At 37.5% G+C, this 18,667-nt stretch overlaps 1 long non-coding RNA gene across 1 annotated transcript; it reads left to right on the forward strand.

Moving 5' to 3' along the window:
• The first annotated feature begins 8,745 nt into the window (after positions 1-8,745).
• LOC106699970 lies at positions 8,746-9,645 on the forward strand. Its single transcript, XR_002754194.1, has 4 exons — positions 8,746-8,807; positions 8,910-9,027; positions 9,260-9,324; positions 9,432-9,645. It is a non-coding gene; the product is annotated as an uncharacterized LOC106699970 (long non-coding RNA).
• Positions 9,646-18,667: the final 9,022 nt, after the last annotated feature.

An 18,667-nucleotide genomic window follows, 5' to 3' on the forward strand; every position in this document is an offset into this window, starting at 1 on the left:
CACCACCGACAACACCCACCATTGTTGCCGTCAGACGCCGGCAAGCCAGGCACGCCCGACGGCCACACCTAAACTAAACGAAAAACCCCCCTAAAACGTGACCAACTAACACAAAAACACAATTAAACAAATGAAAAACAAAACACCTAGTGAAAAACAGTAAGACAAACAAAGATAGAAAAGTACACACTCGCTCTCTCTCTCACTCTTCTTCCGCTCTCCACTCACCCTCCTCTCACACGAAGAAGAAGAAGAAGAAGAAGAAGAAGAAGAAGAAGAAGAAGAAGAAGAAGAAGGACCAACAGGGTGACCAGCTGGAAGGTTAAAATCGTTCTTTTATTTTTTAATAAACGAAAGCAAGTTATTACTAGGACATTAGTGACTTGTTTAGTTTATTGTGTGTGTGTGTTAAAGAAATACTGACTGCTGTAGAAAAAAAAAGACAAGTAGCATTCTTTGCTAGCATAGATCGTTCTTAACTAATGAGGCTTTTTCTGAACTGAATTTCGCTGGAAATGTCAGGAATGTTAAACTGTGGTGTAGTGATTTAATAAATATATGTATTTCCTTAATTATAGTCAAATTAGTTAAATTAACGTCAAATTTCTGGAAAATTAGCATGGGTTTTGACCGTTATTTTTTGAAAAATGCCATGTAAACACTCAGTTTCCATGGATACGCTAAGTGAAATACGTTAAATATTTAACTTTTTTTTTAAAACACATTCAAAAAAATAGTATTTACCTTTATAATAGTCTATACTTTAATTATTTAATTTCATTATTTTTTCAAGAAACGGACATGTTGATCTGTTTTTTATTATTTTTAGCACAGCCAGGAAACATGAATTGATTTGAAAAAACAGAAATGATGATATTTAATCTAAGAGTATCAGGTTTGATGACTTTGGTGTCCAATTCTTTGAAATTTTGATGACCTCTTTAAAGCATATAGCTTTAATAGGTCTCTTGCATTTGTGTTAATTTAAATTGTTTTGTGACTTATGTGTTAGCTTATTGACATTTGTGGATAAATGTCTGGGATATGAACACTAGTGTTTGAGAAAAATTGTTATGGTGGTTTGAAAAAAAAACAAACAATAAGATTTCTGTCCAATTCTTGGCCTTTACTTTTGTTTTTTGTTTTTTTTTTTTAAAAATGCCCTGACAAACATACTTGGTTTCCATGGTAATCACATCAGACTAGCGGTTTATTAGGACACTCGAAGACGCTTTACATAAAATTTCCATTCATGCACACGTTCACACACTGATGATATTAAGCTAATGGATTGTAGCCACAGATGTTATATCATGCCAGCAATAAACTCCAGCTAAAGGTGGGTGAAGTGTCTTGCTCAAGGACACAACGACAGAGGCGGACCATTGCAGGGCAAACTCCTACCACTGTTGCCCCAGTAATAAGCATTATAAGTGTGTGTTTGTGTTTGTTAATGATAAAACGTTAGTAGGCAATGAATCGTGTATAGACATGCAGTAGTTATCATCAATTAAAGCTGATTTTAACAAAGAAAATAATGATTTCTTTGTAAAAAAAAAAAAAAAAATCAGCTTTGATGACTTTGGTGTCCAATTTTTGGTAAACTGGATGGTTCTTTGTTCATTTAAAAAAAAAAAAAAGCCCAGAAAAACATATTTAGTTTCCATGGATACATTGGTGATATTATTTAAAATGACTTCAATAAAAAATTAAGAAACACTTTTCAAACATGTGCCTCCTCCTATCTAATGATAGAGTTTAATATATGCGTTTAGTTTTATTACATGGGTGAACTAATTTTAAAAGAATAAAAAAAACATTATTTGAGTTGGTTAAAGTCAGCTTTGATGACTTTGGTGTTCAGTTTTTGGAAATTACAACTCTCTGTCTAGGAAAATATCATTTGCATTTTTGGGGTGCAACTTATTTGTGAGTTAATTGAATTTGTTTTGTGATTTATATATGCTAGTTATTTGAAATTCTGGAAAATGTCAGTAATGCTGACTGGAGTTGTTTTGGTTTGAAAACAGTTTTGGAACCAGCTTTTTGAAAAATGTTTGTAGTCTCCATGGATACATTGAATAAATAACACACAACTTTATTCTTAGAAAAAATCTTTAAAGAACAATCAATGTGTACCTGTTGATTTCACAAAGTAACTCATTTATTTAGTTTATTGTAATTACTCAAGACCAGAAAAACAGTGTTTTGCTCCATTGCATTTATGTGACGTATCATTTTCAGAAGTTACTTGAATGTTAAAATTCATTAGAAAAACATTGATCTCGGTTTCAGTTACTCTGGTTGTGATTAATTTGTTAGTTAACATTTTTTGGTGAGAATGTGGGGGTTTAACACTGCTTATCTGGTTTAAAAAGTTACTTCTGATTTTAGAAGATTGGTTTTGATTTATTCAGATCTTTGGAATGAGAGTCAGTGTCTGGTCCAGGTTTCAGAAAATGCCTCAAAAACACATTTGGTCTCCTTGGATACGTTGCTTGAAATAAAATCTTAATACTTGAATATTAGAAAAGTTTTTAGATATGCATTTCTCCTGGATTATTTCTAACTAGTTTAGATTTAAACTTATTATTGTTTCATTTAATTTTTCTAAGAAAGAGGAGTTTTGAATAATTAGTGGTTTACGAAATGCTGTGTTGGTCCTTTGCATATTTGGCAGCTGTATACGGTGGCCGACAGGTGCAAATGCGCAGCAAAAGAGAAAACATGCAAACAAAAAAGAAGACACCCCCGAATGAAATGCAGCAAACAAAAAGTGTTGAAAATGGAAGTGCTCCAGACCACTAGGGGGAGTCAAAGAAAATATTATTCATTTCTATGGGACCAGATGCAAGATTCTTCTTCTTCTTCTTCTTGGTATTTATTGGCGGTTGGCAACAAACTTACAGTAGCATTACCGCCACTTACCAGTATGGAGTGTGGTTCGAGATGGTCTATAAACTTTCACTTTCTACCTTTTCCCTCCATTAACTCCTGATTAAACATACCCCCACACATACACACCTGCTTATATTATCCAACTTGCTTATAACTTTATATACCCCTCTTTGATATTCTTTACACATTCACACCCAACTTGCTCTACTCATATCCTATGAAATAGCTTTGTTTTTTTAAGATACCGAATAATTATTTGAATATGTCTACTCCCGAAATCTCTCCTCAAAAATTCTATTAAATTAAACCTTTCTTTAATACCTACACACTCTCTCAGCATGCATCTTCTCTCTTCTTCATACTTACAACACTCTAAAATAACATGCTCTATTGTTTCAGACTTCTCACAATAATCACACTTTCCAGATGCAAGATTCAGAGAGATACCTTTACTTTCTTTCAAATTTCTTTCTCTGAATCTTGCATCTGGTCCCATAGAAATGAATACTATTTTCTTTGACTCCCCCTAGTGGTCTGGAGCACTTCCGTTTTCAACACTTTTTGTTTGCTGCATTTCATTCGGGGGTGTTTGCGTCTCTCTTTTTGTTTGCTGCATTTCATTCGGGGGTGTCTTCTTTTTTGTTTGCATGTTTTCTCTTTTGCTGCGCATTTGCACCTGTCGGCCACCGTAGCTGTAATATATTTTCACGCTGATTACGTTTTCAGAAAGAGTCAGCAATATTAATAGTGGTGTGGTGATTGGAAAACATTTTATTTTAGTTTGAGAGAATTACTTTTAGAGAATCCATTGTTGATGTATTTTGTCTCCATGGAGATGGTAATATTGAAAGAAGCATTTGGAGAAAAATAACTGTGTGAACATTCATCTGAGTTTCTTGCTGGGTTGTGTGCAGCCATGATCTTCAGACTGATGTAATGAATTTCATAACACTACCTTCAACCATAACTGAGCCATTTGGAGTAATATTAACATGTGATAATAAGACTTTGAGGCATCATGCACACATAAGGGATGCAGATTATTATTTTAATTATTTTGTCTGGCTTATCTCCAGACAAAATATAATGGCCATTTTAACACTGGATATGGATTTCTAAACCAAATAAACAGTTTTATTTTTGTAGGAGGGAGCCCCTGGAAACGGAGGAAAGGCCACTTATGTCGGCCTGTTTATTTAGTTCCCCAGTCTTTAAACTTAATTAATTTTACAGGTTTACATTTCTGCTGTTGGCTATATGTGGGAGTATGAAGGTAGTACTGATGAGGTGTCAGACTTGCTGTCTTTGTGATTGTGAAAAATTGTGGAGCTCAAAGGAATTTAGTTTGATTAACTAGAATTAACATTTTGGTAATTTACAAATGCAATTGGAAACATATATTTCTAAACTTTGATACTTTTAAAGTATCAAAGTTGTGTAAGCAGTGATTTAAGTGTAATAATTATGAATGGATCACATATCTTATCCCTGGCTATTGTTACGAATGATCAAATGTACCTGAGCATCAAAGATTTGTGAGGATGGGTTGTTATATAAAGGTGAACTGAGTAACTTGTTGCAGTCTTATTTTATTCACACTTATGGCACAGTCTAAGATTACAGGTGTTTCAGTAGCTATTAAGACATTCTAAACACAGTGTATAGCTCTTTAATTTATGTTTCCAAATGTTTAATAGTTTATGGTTAGGGATGAATTGCCAATAACTCTAAATTTGATTTGTTGTCTTTAATGATTGATTGGTACCAAGATGAAGCTGCAAGTTTGTTTGTCTGAGTGGCGATGCTCCATACATGTTTGATCATTGAGTTTTAGAATGTGTTCTGGTTTTTATGTAAAATTGTATTTTTTGCTGGGTTTTTTTGTGACTAAAGATAAGCTATATTTGTTTTATCTCTTAATTCCCGTCTTTATTGTATAATCAAATACAATGGCATAGCAATAATATTGTTAATTAAATATATTCAAGAAAAACAAACACATTCATAAACCTGGGTTATTGTATTGTTGGTATTTCAGTTCCCTCAAAACATTGCTTTGGACTTTTGTGAAGGTCTAGATCCTGAATTATAGCTTTTTTTGCTTTGTTTTTTCCTTTGCAGCTCAGACCATGGCGCTTCCAGCAGATGGATCCCCAAAGTTGGAGGGACTTCCAGACAATGGTAAGGAACACGGTAAGGTGTGGTCAAATGAAACCGACATGGTTTCTGAAGACTACGGAGAGGGGTTGAGGTTTGATCAGCCGAGTTCTGCTGTGGACCGTGACAGTGCTGCGTCGCTGCACTGGCACTCTGAGATTCTTCCCCCAAATTTCAAATACATACAAGACAGTGGGGTAGCTGAGAAGCCTGAAGAAGACACGGCTCCTTGTACTTCACTTGAATTCACGTCTGGACTTGACAAACAGGAAGAGCCCATTTTGCGTCCAGAGAACTCCAGACCTATTGGTACCTCGCAACACCATCAGGTAGGTTTGGAAGAGGACGGGGCTTCTTTGACTTCTGGCCGCGCCAGGAGCATTACAGAGAAGGTGGATGCTGCGAAGGAGGACAACCCACCATTAAAGCTTAGTTTTGGTACAGTGCTTCCTTCCAGCTTTAAATTCACATTTGGACCTGACAAACCGGACGAGCCCATTTTGCGTCCAGAGGACTCCGTTCCTATCAGTGCCTCACCACAACCTCTGGCAGGTTGGAGAAATTTAGTGACTTTTTGCCGCGCCATTAGAATTCCAAAGAAGGTGGATGATGCGAAGGAGGATGATACACCATCAACGCCTAGTGATCAGGTAGGTTCGAAAGAGGACGTGACTCATGCGACATCTGTGACTGGCATAAACGGAAAGCGGACCAGGGACAGTGATGCTGAAGAGGAGCCCCCAGCCAAGAGGAGTAAGGACACTTGCTGAAAAGGAGCTCCCAGCCAAGACGGCACAGTGGTATAATGAAGATCCCATTTGGGACGAGGTCCTTCAAAGTATCGGCAGAAGGATAGCATGGAGATATGGTAAAGAATGGGAGGACGAGCCCATTCCGTCAACCCCTCTGTTCATTCCATATCGAACGACAGACCATGAAGATCCTATTCTGTTATCCCCTGTCCTCAGTCCCTCAGCAAGGATGTCGTGTGAGGATCCTGGTCTGTCATCCCCCGTCCTCAGTCCCTCGTATCGAATGCCACGTAAACGTCCTGTTTTGTTATCCCCTATCCTCAGTCCCTCACCAAGGACGTCTTGTGGGGATCCTGTTTTGCCATCCCCCGTCCTTAGTCCCTCGTATAGAATGGCGCGTAAACTTCTTGTTTTGTTATCCCCTATCCTCAGTCCCTCAGCAAGGACAGCGTGTGAGGATCCTGGTCTGCCATCCCCCGTCCTTAGTCCCTCGTATAGAATGCCACGTAAACGTCCTGTTTTGTCATCCCCTGTCCTCAGTCCCTTACGAGGGACGATGCAAGAGGATCCTTTTCTCTCATCCCCTGACGTCAGTCCCTCACCATCGACGCACTGTGAAGATCTCCCGTTTTGTCACCCCGCGTTTTCAGTCCTTCACCATCAACACACCGTGAAAATCCAACTTTGTCATCCCCTGACTTCCGTTTCCGGATGGAGACTGAAAAGGACATAGAAGAGGAACCAACACCTTCAACATCTGGTGGAACTATAGCAAGAGTGAGTTCCAGACACGTGTGGTTTAGACCTCGCTACGTTTCAAGTGACTCTGATTAGATTGGGATCCGTAAAAACTGAGAACCTATGTGGGAAGTCACATTAGGACATATCATCATTTCTCTGTTTTTTTTTGTTTGTTTTATTAAAGCCAATGGGTTTCTAGCAAGCCTGTGGAAGCCTTAGGTAGCGCCTTGCACCGGGGCTTTTCTTTATCCCGCTGCTAGATGTAGCATTTTAGATGTTGAGGATTCTGGCAGGACTCAGGAAGCCTTAGGTAGCGCCTTGCACCGGAGTTTTCTTTGTCTTTGTGTCTTCCTCTCATCTTCCCCATGTTTCAGGGTGAAATAGCGGTTCTTCCCCACGCGGTGCTCTCCGATATAGTATATTATTCTATTCTGTTCCTCCACTAATCCACTCTCCAAGGTTTTAATCTTTCAGGTTTTAGCTGCTCATCGCTGGATCCTTTCGTCGTCGTCCATGTGGTTCCTGTCCTTCTGGACCCCTTGTTTTTCACACTGCTTGTAAGTTTTTCCACATTCACATGATACTGCTTGCCTCCTGCTGGTGGTGGGGACCATCAGCTTTACTAAATAAAAATAGAAATAGAAGTTATTAGTAATTTACAAAGTGCTCAACCACATAGAGTTAAAATTTACATTAAGTAAGGAATGCTTGCCTGACAATACGTTGTATCAGAAACCAAATTAAAGCATCAGGACAATAAGAAATTAGAAGACAAAGGAGAACATAGTTTATGATTGAAGGATTTAATTAAGAGCTTTTATTCAGAGAGACACTAGAGGACAGGATCAGAGGAAAGGAAATGGAGAGCATGTGGAGTAAAGTTTTATGTAGATAAACTATTAATCTCATGAAACAAATAGTTTATATGACCAATAGCATGTTCATGTGTTACAACACAGAAAAATCACAAAAGAATAGACATTAAAAAAATACCCGACCCAAGTTCAGACTTCTCAGATTTCTGATTCTCTGATCATCCCAGGTTGGATCTCCTCCGCCTGTAATCCTCCACCTTCAGCACCACCAGTCAGGTGGAGGAAGATAAGAGAACCCAGTTGACAAAAAAGGTAAGAAAACTTATTTTCATTTTAAATATGGATGAAATTGAGCTCAGATTTCAAAATTGTTCTTCCTTCTGTCCACCTATATTCTATTTGTTAACCCTGTTGTCTTTTCTCTGGATTTCATTTCTACATCAACTCATGTCACATGACATGAGTTGACCAACAATTAAAGCAGAAGACCAGCTCCGCCTGTAATCCTCCACCTTCAACACCACCAGTCAGGTGGAGGAAGATAAGAGAACCCAGTTGACAAAAAATGTAAGAACATTTACTTTTACACAACAAAAAATGTTCAACACACAGAACGTCGAAGTCAATATTCAAATCTATTTCCTATTTCCTGCTGTACTTTCTCCTCACTGACACTTTTGTTTTGTGTGTGTGTTTTTTTTTACTGAGTCCTTTCATAACAGCGGAGCTTTGTGTTGATGGAAGGAGGATCAGGAATAGAGCAGAGGACCTGCTGATCTACTGGTTCTAGTAGATTTTATAAATGGTGAGGTCATGATTATGACTTGATCAGAAAGTCTGATTCAGTCATCTGTTAGGTTCAGATTCTGCAGATCAATGATGTCTGATCGTCCCAGGTTGGATCTCCTCCGCCTGTAATCCTCCGCCTTCAGCACCACCAGTCAGGTGGAGGAAGATAAGAGAACCCAGTTGACACAAAAACGTAAGGAAACTTATTTTCATTTTAAATATGGATGAAATTGTTCTTCCTTCTGTCCACCTGTATTCTATTTGTTAACCCTGTTGTCTTTTCTCTGGATTTCATTTCTACATCAACTCATGTCACATGACATGAGTTGACCAACAATTAAAGCAGAAGACCAGCGCCGCCTGGAATCCTCCACCTTCAACACCACCAGTCAGGTGGAGGAAGATAAGAAAAAAAAGTAACATTTATATCTACGCAACATGACTAATCATTTCAAATATAGCTGCGGAGAGCTGAGCTGAAAGTTAGAAACTGTCGCTGTCTGCTGTCCGTGCATATTTTCCTCCTTAACTTTATCTTCTCTCTTTATTTTATTTCTCTGTGAACTCATGTGATGACTGGAGTTGACCAACAACTAAAGCAGAAGAAGACCTGCTCCACCTGCTGATCTACTGGTTGTAACAGCTTGTGGGAAAGGTGAGGACATGATGATGACTTTGATCAGAAAGTCTCTTCCAATAATCCGTGATTTAGACAGAGATTAAGGAATGTGTGTCTGATCATGTGATGATTCGCCAGCATCACTGGACCAATCAGGCGAGAGAAGACAGAGAGGACTGAGGACTAAAACGAAAATACTCTGCCTGCCAAAAAAGGCAGACGATCCAGTGGCCCCAGGTTTACACACCATCTGCTGGTACTAAATACATTTTTCACAACCTTAACTTTTCAGCCATTCTATAGTTGAAATTATTTTCTTAATTATTCAAGAATTGAAACCTTGGTTTTCCTTCCTGTTAGATCATATAAGCAAAAAAATAAACAAATTTTAACGTGCAAAAAGTTTATTTACAGTGAGCAACGCTAAAACACTTTTATACATACAGTGCAGTAAACAATTCTCATTAAATTCCCCCCCGTTGTGACAGGTTTGAGGCAGACCGACCGCTGGGGAGATGGACCTCACCTGGCACCATTACTCTGGATGTAACAGGTAGGTGAGCAGAAACTGAAGCTGCTGAGACATCTCAGAAAAGTTTCAGCATTTAATGACGTGCGTTCGACTCTGCGTTTCTCAAATTTGTTCTTCTGTTTCCTTAGCTGGACTCTCCTGTCAATCAAAACATCAATGACTCGAGAAGCGGACAGCGAGGTTTCTGGTGCCTGGCTGGAGACGAGATTCTGATTATTCAAGAGCCAAAACAAAACGTCAGAATAAATAGTTAGAAGGCAGATTTGTTTTCTATTTGTTATTGTTTTCATTATTAATGCTCCATAACACAAAATTCATCAGTGCTGTAACTCTTGAGTTGAATAAAATGTTCTTCTTTCAATCTGTTATTTCTGGAGTCTTTTTGTTTTAACCATAATCATTTTTGGAAACGTTATATATTAAAGGAACGCCCACATTTTTAATAGAACTTCATAGCTGATCAAAGCACAAACTGGAGAACAGGTTTAAAAGAAATGTTTTTTTAGTGTAAATTCATTTGTAGTTACATAAATACAAAATTCACATCTTAAAAAGAAACACAAGCCAGTCACACTGAAGAAGTTTCCTGATGTTGACCTTCGACCCTTAGCTTCAACTGATTCACTGAAGGGTTGGGTAGAAATGTTACCCAGAGAACGCTCTTTTTCCTCATGGACTCATAACCAATGAAACAAACTGGAAGAACTGGAAGCTGAACCAGTTGGTGGATCAAGTCGGTCAACTCCAAGTAGCCAACACCGATCGCCTTTGAAGCTTCACAGCTCTGACTCTGACTTATGAAAACCTTTCCTCCAGTTTGAGCCGAGACTGTGGAAGGTTGTTTTTTACGGCCTGCTGCTTCTTCAGTTGCTGTGAACCAGAGTGACAAACAGGAGGAGTGAGCAGAGAGAGACGGCGCCAGTCAGGACGGCTTTCACCAGCAACACCGTCCAGCTGCCCGGCATGAAGACATGAGACGGACATTACTGGCAAAATAATCTATTACAATAAGAGTTTGGCTGAAATATTTTTGCAACGACTGAGAAATATGAACCCCCCCCCCCGAAAAAAAACAAAACAAAAAACAACCAGACTTAATCATAAAGTGATTAATCATAAAGTGATTAAGTCTGGTTCTTTGTTGACCGCTACACTGTGGTCAACAAAGAACCAAGACAGAAGCTACAAACCTTTAAGTCACCATGCCGAGTTATGAAACAAAAAGAAAAGCCATAAAGCCATGCAGTACATGAATCTTTTTGATTTTAGTCTTTTTTTCCCAGTTTTCCTAAATGATAAACCTAACAGTTAACATTTGATGATGATTAGGCCTGTCACGATAGCAAATGTTGCTCAACGATTAATTGTCTCAAAAATTATTGCGATAAACGATAATATTGTTTGAAGACCTTTTTACACTGATTTAATGGAAATGATGTAATAATGCATGCGATTTCCTGCCAAAAATAGATATGCTTTATTTTCAAAAGAATATTTAACACTGGAGCTGATAAACAAAATAAACAAAACAACCAAAAACAAAAATAAAATGGATTCTCAGTCTCCATTAACAAAAAATGCACTTGAAAAAAAACTAAACAACATAAAGCCAAAGTGGAAATAAATACTGCATTCAACCAAAAGAGTGCAGATTATTAAGTCTGTATATTATGTTGCCTTTCAGTAATAATTAGATTTAAATAGAGAAGATGGGCACATCGACTGATGCAATAGTTCACACTACATGATTTTTGCTGCTATTTTTCCCCTTACAACAATCTTAAAACGTTGGTGTTTCTAAGATTGTGTGGTGCGTTACGGTAGATCGTCGTTGCCGCTCCGATCTAAATCAGAGGTTTTTCCCTGACTGGGAGCTTAACTCAGCCTGTTGAATGTGACAGGTAGCCAATCAGAAAGCGCGGATTCTCCTCCGTGTTTTCTGAGGAGAAATTACGGAGGGGAATCCCAAACAGCTGACACGGCGCAACCCGAAGTCCAGCGGATATTGGAGATAATATGTGGAAACAACATTAATGTTTATTTAACATGCAAAGAATATAGAAATGACAAGAGGAGGAGTTGGAGCGAAATTGCTACCGCAGTTGATAAACCCGGTAACTTTTCAGCTGTTCTTCGTTAACGTGACGTAAATACTGGAGGTTCTAATGATTTTCATTCAGTCAGGACTTTACGCTGACACTAGCCACATGCATTGCAGGTAGATTGTAGTAATGCATTGATTAATGCCTGGTTTTAAAATTAGTTAAGTGGACTTGTAGTCACTATTTTGTGCCCATTGTTGGACACCACACGGCAGGAACGAACCCGATGGAACCGTTATACCTAGGATTTCTGTCGGCTAATGTTTGGTCTGTCAGGTTTTAAAAATGGGCCGACAATCGGCTGAAGCTCTAAGATTGTGTGGTCTTTACACTAAGTAAAATGAGGAAGGGAGGGTCAGTGGAGAGCACCGGAGCAGAGCCTTTTTTCATTCAGTGTCATTAACAGAAAGAGAAAAAGGCCGGAAGAGACGATAATGCCGATAATTAAAATGACGTCGATAGTTTTAATTTATCGTACGATTAATTGATTTACCGTTTATGGCGACAGGCCTAATGATGATGATGTATTTGTTTCCCAACCAGCTTTTAGTATGGTGCGCTCTATAGTCCGGAAAATTAGATAGAAGTGAGCCTGATTGGTTGGTGTTTGATGACATCATTTAGTGTGGTAACTGTTTGCTGCAACAGTTTTCTGGAACTTATGTGTAGCACTACTTAATGTAGTTAAGGGACTAGATGGCATATAACACCAGAAGACTAGATTCATCTACTGGAGCTGTTGTCAGTAATCAATAAAACAATACAAAAGAATAACTGCTTTCAATATTATGTATTTTAAGGGAAAAAAATTAAGTGAACACCACAAGACACAAACATACATGGAAACCAAAAAAAAAAAATAAATAAATAAATACTGTATATATACACAGTACTGCAGTAGATCTTCTATATAGATGTGCACAAAGAGTCCTAACTTTCCCCGCTGGTCAGCACATTGTCTGACCGACACACATTTAAAAGTCCATGTTTTAATTGTCCAGTTATTTGAGATGAAAAAATGTCCAAGCGCAATTTGTTTCCACCAGAAAAGAGATGAATAATGGATTGTGTGTCTAGGTAGTGAGATGGAGGGGGAACCAGTACAGACCATCAGACTCCTACCAGACCAGTATGGAGTAAATTTCAGGTTCTCTTGGCTCCAGCCAGTTGTCAGAAGCTCACCATCCTTTAACCCTAACAGGGTCACCTGGCCTGTACTGAAATAAACAGGACCAGTAAATTACCAGCCTGCTAGTTAACTAGACTTGTTTCAGTTATTATATACAGAAATAAATGCAATTATATCCACAATCTAATCTTTCAGATGAATTAAAGATATCAGCATTCATCTCATTATTTTAACACATATTGAATTTAAGAAGCTACAATTGATGATCAAACAATTAGCATTGGCTACCACCACCAACATGCCAACCAAACAACATTTGTGTTCACTATTCACCAATTCCATAAATAGTTCAGTGCATGACAACTTCATGGCTCCAAAATCACTGGATGTTCAGATCTACATGAGTTTTTATATTGTGAGTTTTAAAAGTGCATAATAAACAAAGATAAACTAATTGTTTGGAAGAACAAACCTGTGGCTCCTTTGTCTCCAGCTCTCCCCCTCACACCTGACTGAGAAAGCTGGAGCAGGCCTGATTAACCACTCAAGATGCAGTGATTGGCTGAATGCACTGTGTGACTGACTGTCACTCTAGCCAATGGAGCACCAAAGGTGGGATTAAGGGCAGTTTTACCCTGGGTTACATATGCAGTATGTTTGTTCACTTTGAATTACATTTTAATAACAGGACTTTATTGTGTTAGACTTGTCATGTTCAGTAGTTTTTATTTAGAGGTCCATTGTTGAAGTACAAATGAACTGCTACTGTATCTTTGGACCTAAGTTTCAATAAGTAGAAGTTCAGGGTTCTGCTTGAACTGCACTAAATATAAAGTACTACTGTAATTTCAATATTTACTAGTTGTCACATATGTTTGTACATACAAATTAATAAACTTATTAACTAAGCAGGATTTTAGTCATTTTATGTATTTAAAGTTGCATTATGTTAAATCAACACAGAAATTCCATTGTGTTTGCTGATGCTGACATCACACCTATGGAACTTGTATGAATTATGAAACATACATCACAAGCGTCTTGGAATTTTTTCATCAAAGGAGAAATTTTTAACTGAATTTTCTCATTTGTGCTTGAGGATTTCAGAGAAGAGACACGTCCAAGAGTTCAAGAGACTTTTACTACATTTGAACTGAAATACTGTAAAAATACAAGAATGAAACGTAAGTATTTTCTTTGAATATTCATCAAGGATAACTTGATCACAATTTTGGAAAGATATTATTTTTGGTTTGACAGAATTATTAGTGATTTGTTAATGAAGATTGTTGGTTAGAAAAAAGTTTGTTCAGTTTAAGATGGAATAGTTTTGCTTCTTGTTTTATGTAAAGATTCAAGATATCAGGACTGTTGTTTTTTAGTTTTTTTTACATGTTTGATAAAGGTGAGATGGAAGAAATCTGGAAAAATTGGTCCCAACAGTTGATTTAAAGCTTTTTTGTTCAAAGTGATTTCATGTGAAAATGTGAAGATCACTGACTGTGATAATTGTCAGAAATAACACCGTGACTGGTTTGGCTCTAAACATTCAATAAATGAGAAAAAAGTTTTTATAATTTAAAATTGAATAGTTTGTTTTCTATTTTATGCAAAAATATAAAAAAGATTGTTTTTAGTCTTGTACATTTGACAATTTGTTTGAAATGACCAAAACAGAAGGTCCAAATCTTGACAAATTTTCTCCAACTGTAGATTTAAAAGCTGTTTAAAGTTAAATTTAAATTTAAGACGGAACAGTTTGTTTTCACTTGTATGCAAAGATAGAAGAAAAAAAAAAAAAATTTATTTATTTTTTTGCACGTTTGATAATGGTGACAAGAATCAAATCTGGAAAAATTGAAAAGCTGTTTAAAGTTATTTCATTTGAAGATCAATGACTGTGATAATTTCCAGAAATAATGCTTTGATTTGCATGAGAATAAAGTTCAAATAAATGATAGTTTTAAATTTCATGAATGGTTTTAGGACGCTGAAACTGATCAAAAGTTATGTGATCTTGTCATGTTTGATCTGCTTTGTGTTAAAGTCACTGACCAACTTTCCATGCCTCTGTTTTGGTTTAGACATTTTGAGAAGAAGTGTTCGACTGGTGCTAAATGGTTACTATGGAGCTGATGGAAAACCAACCATCTCTTATCATGAGACCAGCATCAGGTAAACAGAATCAACAGAAGTATTAAATTCAAGACATGGCAAAAATATTTCTTCCCCTTTGAACTTTTTACTTCTTTTCATGTAAAAACCACAAACTCATGTGTACTATTTAGCAATTTAGCAAATAAGAAAGAAATTTTTTTTTTTTGACAAATTTCTGTAGCAGTTTATTTTTCAGCCTTCCAATTGTGATGCCTCTAAATTATGATTGTGATGTATGTTCCATACATACATCACAACTGCCTTCTGATGTCACTAATTAGGATTCAGTTAGGAATAGACACAGTGGAGGAATTCAGTGTTCAGTGACTGTAAAAAGTATTTATCCCCTTGAATGTTTTACTGTTTTATTACTTTTGAAATAAATAATGTGCAACAAAATTTGGATTGTGACAAAAAAAACAAACAACAAAAACTTTAATGTTGGCTGGACCTTTGTTGAATTAGGTCAGTCACTTTTAAAAAGCGTGAATATTTATGCAGCCACTTATTTTAGGTAAAATATTCTTTGTTTGTTGCTATTATTTTTATATAGGTTAGTTTTCACGTTGACATTATAAGGTCTTTAGTTTATTTTTTAGACCTTAGTTTGAATGCAAATTCAAACTAACTTAAAAATATATGATGGGAAAAATAAAAATAAGAGGCTGTGCAGGAAGGGCTAATTTACAGCATAGGAAAATAATACTGTACATAAATTAAAATAGCAAACTCAGATCAAAAGAGATGTAGAACTAAGTATGACTGATAAAAAATGTACAAAGTTTGTGTTTGTAATGTGATAACATTGAATTATAACCCAAGTCTCCCTTGAATAATAGATTCTTATTCTCAATGGTGACTTCCTGGTTAAGTAAAGGGTCATTAAAAACAAGATGTAAAAAAGTTCAAGGGAAGTGAATATTTTTGCCAAAACGACTTTGCATATTTTACTCAATAATCTTAGGATCTATGAATCTGTTTACATATTTGTATTTGTTCTACCTTGGCTGAACAGGAAGTGGACATACCGTCGGTATAACCACGCAGCAACAAAAGAGACGTCTTCAGGAAACATCAGCTGCAGCAGCAGCAGCAGCAGCTGCAGCAATGAGGACCTACTGAAGTTCACGCTGAAACGTTGTTTTGTCAGCGTCATATTTCTTGTCTTGTTTTATGGTAAATGATTTTCTTCTACAAACAGCCAAGCACCGATATTTCTAAGTTTTGTAGAGAGTTTTTAGTCTGAAAACAGTGTCACTAATCCTGCCACCTTCTTCTCATTTCTCCTCATTTGTCAGGATTTGCCTGCATTATTGCTCCTCTTTCCATGGACCCTCTGGTTTCTTCACCCCCCACCATAAACACAGTAAGCTTTCTGTTAATCAAAACCCATATATGAATGTCCTCTTTAGTGATATGACCCAACATCTAACTTCAATTGTGTTTAGGTTTCGGTCCCAGGATGTGAAGATAAAGGAAGACAAATACAGGAAGTGAAGGATGTTCTGATAGTCCTGCAGAATAAGATGGACTACCTTTTTCCATCGGCAGATTTGTTGCCCAACTTTGCTCTGAAATCACAAGGTAAGTCATTGCTATCATAAATCTGACTGAATGTTTTAAGCTTAGATGGTTTTAATTCACTTTCTGTGTGTGTTTGAAAACAGGAGCAAAGGTTTTACAGTGGATGCCATTAGCCGCACATCCTGGCCAACTACAAAGATGCGGTTGGTTTGGGTTTGCACTAGAAGAGCCATTTATCCACCCAGACATTGTCATCCAGGTATGAACTGAACTGCAATCATAATGCAACATGAATACGAAGCAGAATGGTGTTTGTATGTGATGTAATAGTTAGAAGGTTGTTTGTTTATCATTTTAACATCCCACTGAAACTTTGAACTGGTTTTCTCTTCAGGGGAGGACTCGCCTAAATCCAGGAGAGTGCTGGGCTTTTGAAGGTTCCCAGGGACATTTAGCCATCGCCCTGTCCCACAGAGTCCTTATCAGTCACGTCACCTTGGGTCACCTGCCTAAAATGTTGTCCCCGACTGGTAACAGCTGGAGTGCTCCCAAGGAGTTTTCTGTCTATGTAAGCCACAAGTATCTGAATATTAAACAGCAACACTCAGTCTAACTTTCAGACATATTTATAAGAATATTTGTCTAATTTTGTTTTGCAGGGAATGAGGGAACCTGAACAGGAGTGGACTCACCTGGGAACTTTTATCTATGAGGAGGATGGAGATTCTCTTCAGACCTTTGAGCTACCGGTATGTTTATCCCAGTTGCTTTTTTTATTGTTACTTTGCTTAATCACTGGCAACATATTTATACCCATTGAACTTTTCAGTGTTTTCATGTTAAAAATATAAACGTCATCGTATTCTAAATCTGGTAAATCTAGAGAGTCTTTTTCTCTGTTGTTGGAGACTTTAATGGCGATAACTCTGTGTTGCTCGGCTGCAGACAGCTTGTCTGCCCTGAGCGAGCAACGAGAGCGGCCATTAGCTGCCAGAAGCTTCTCCGGCTTCCTCAGCTGGTCTCATACAGTCATCCTCAACACCAAACCCTCACCAACACTCAGAGCAGAGGAGACCCATCCCATTCTGTGTCCACATTGCAAACAAATCACACATCTGTAAAACTGAATAATGCTATCAGTCAATGCTTACCAATCGCCATGGCAACGCTGGCAACAACTCCTGAGTGCCACTGGTTTTAGGGGCGCTGTGCTTTGGTTACCTTAATGACTAAATTGTACCAAGCCCCACTGCTGCAACCAACAGAAAAATTTAATTCCCTAAGAGCCGATTGACCGATGATGATGAGACCAGTAATGAGATGATTTTAGGCAAATTAATGCCCAGCTGAAAGATTTGCACAAAAAATGTCCTTTTGCACAGAACATGCTATCTATTTAGATAAAATGCCAAATAACATATTTAGACAGTTTGTCAGCAAAAAAAAGTTGATTTGGGGATGAGTTTCACTTTAAGTCTTCTGCAGGTTTTCTTCCAGGACTGATCTGTATTTATAGCTATTTCCATCTGCTGATGAAGATCACCCTCATCACCTTCCACTTCACAGTTATATGCTTCTTTGTGTTGGACTATTACATAAAATACCAATTAAATACATGAACATTTGTGGACGTATGACAAAATGGGAAAACATTGAAGCAATGTTGGTGGTGCTCTTGCAATCATTTGAAATCTCAAACTATTTTGCCTTTAATAAACTCCCTCTTAGCTCTACTGTACTATATTAAACTAATACATCATTTTATCATTACAGAGCCATGAAAAAATGGCCTTTAGCTCCATAAAGCTACAGATAAACAGTAACTGGGGCCACACAAAGTACACCTGCCTCTACAATGTCAGAGTCCACGGAGAGATCGCTTATTGAAGAGGTGGAGAAAGAGGATGGATAGAGGGTAAGTATGGACAGAGGTAAGTTTTGAGACTCAAATTATTACATTTCTTTTGGAAAATTGTTATTTTTCAAAATGCCTGCCAATTAATTAAATTAATTGACAGACAAGTTTTTCTACCCACAAAAACCTTTGTGAGTAGAAAACAATCATTTGTTAATGGGTAAAAATTAGAAGCAGAAGAAAGAATTAGGGTACAAAACAGGGGTTTAAAATTTCAACGGTGTAGACATCCATTTCATTCATACATATTTTGCATATCTGGACTACATGTGCCTGCATTTTATTATAACTACAACTAAATTATAGATATGTAGGCATGCGCCTCATGTGGTCGCCGGGGCAGAAACGCTGGCATGGAGGAGTTTGAAGACTTCATGGAGAACAACTTCCCTATGGCTTCAAGGCGATTCTGGGCCACCACCTGGCATCTCAGGAGGAGGAAGTGGTACAGCAGCAGTACTGCTTACAGTGGGGATGCTGTGCTGCTGACCTCAGCTTGGGACAGTGTGGGTAGGTGACCAGAATACTTTGATGGTC

Source organism: Xiphophorus maculatus, chromosome 16, assembly GCF_002775205.1.
Source record: "Xiphophorus maculatus strain JP 163 A chromosome 16, X_maculatus-5.0-male, whole genome shotgun sequence".
NCBI classification, from domain to species: Eukaryota; Metazoa; Chordata; class Actinopteri; order Cyprinodontiformes; family Poeciliidae; genus Xiphophorus; species Xiphophorus maculatus.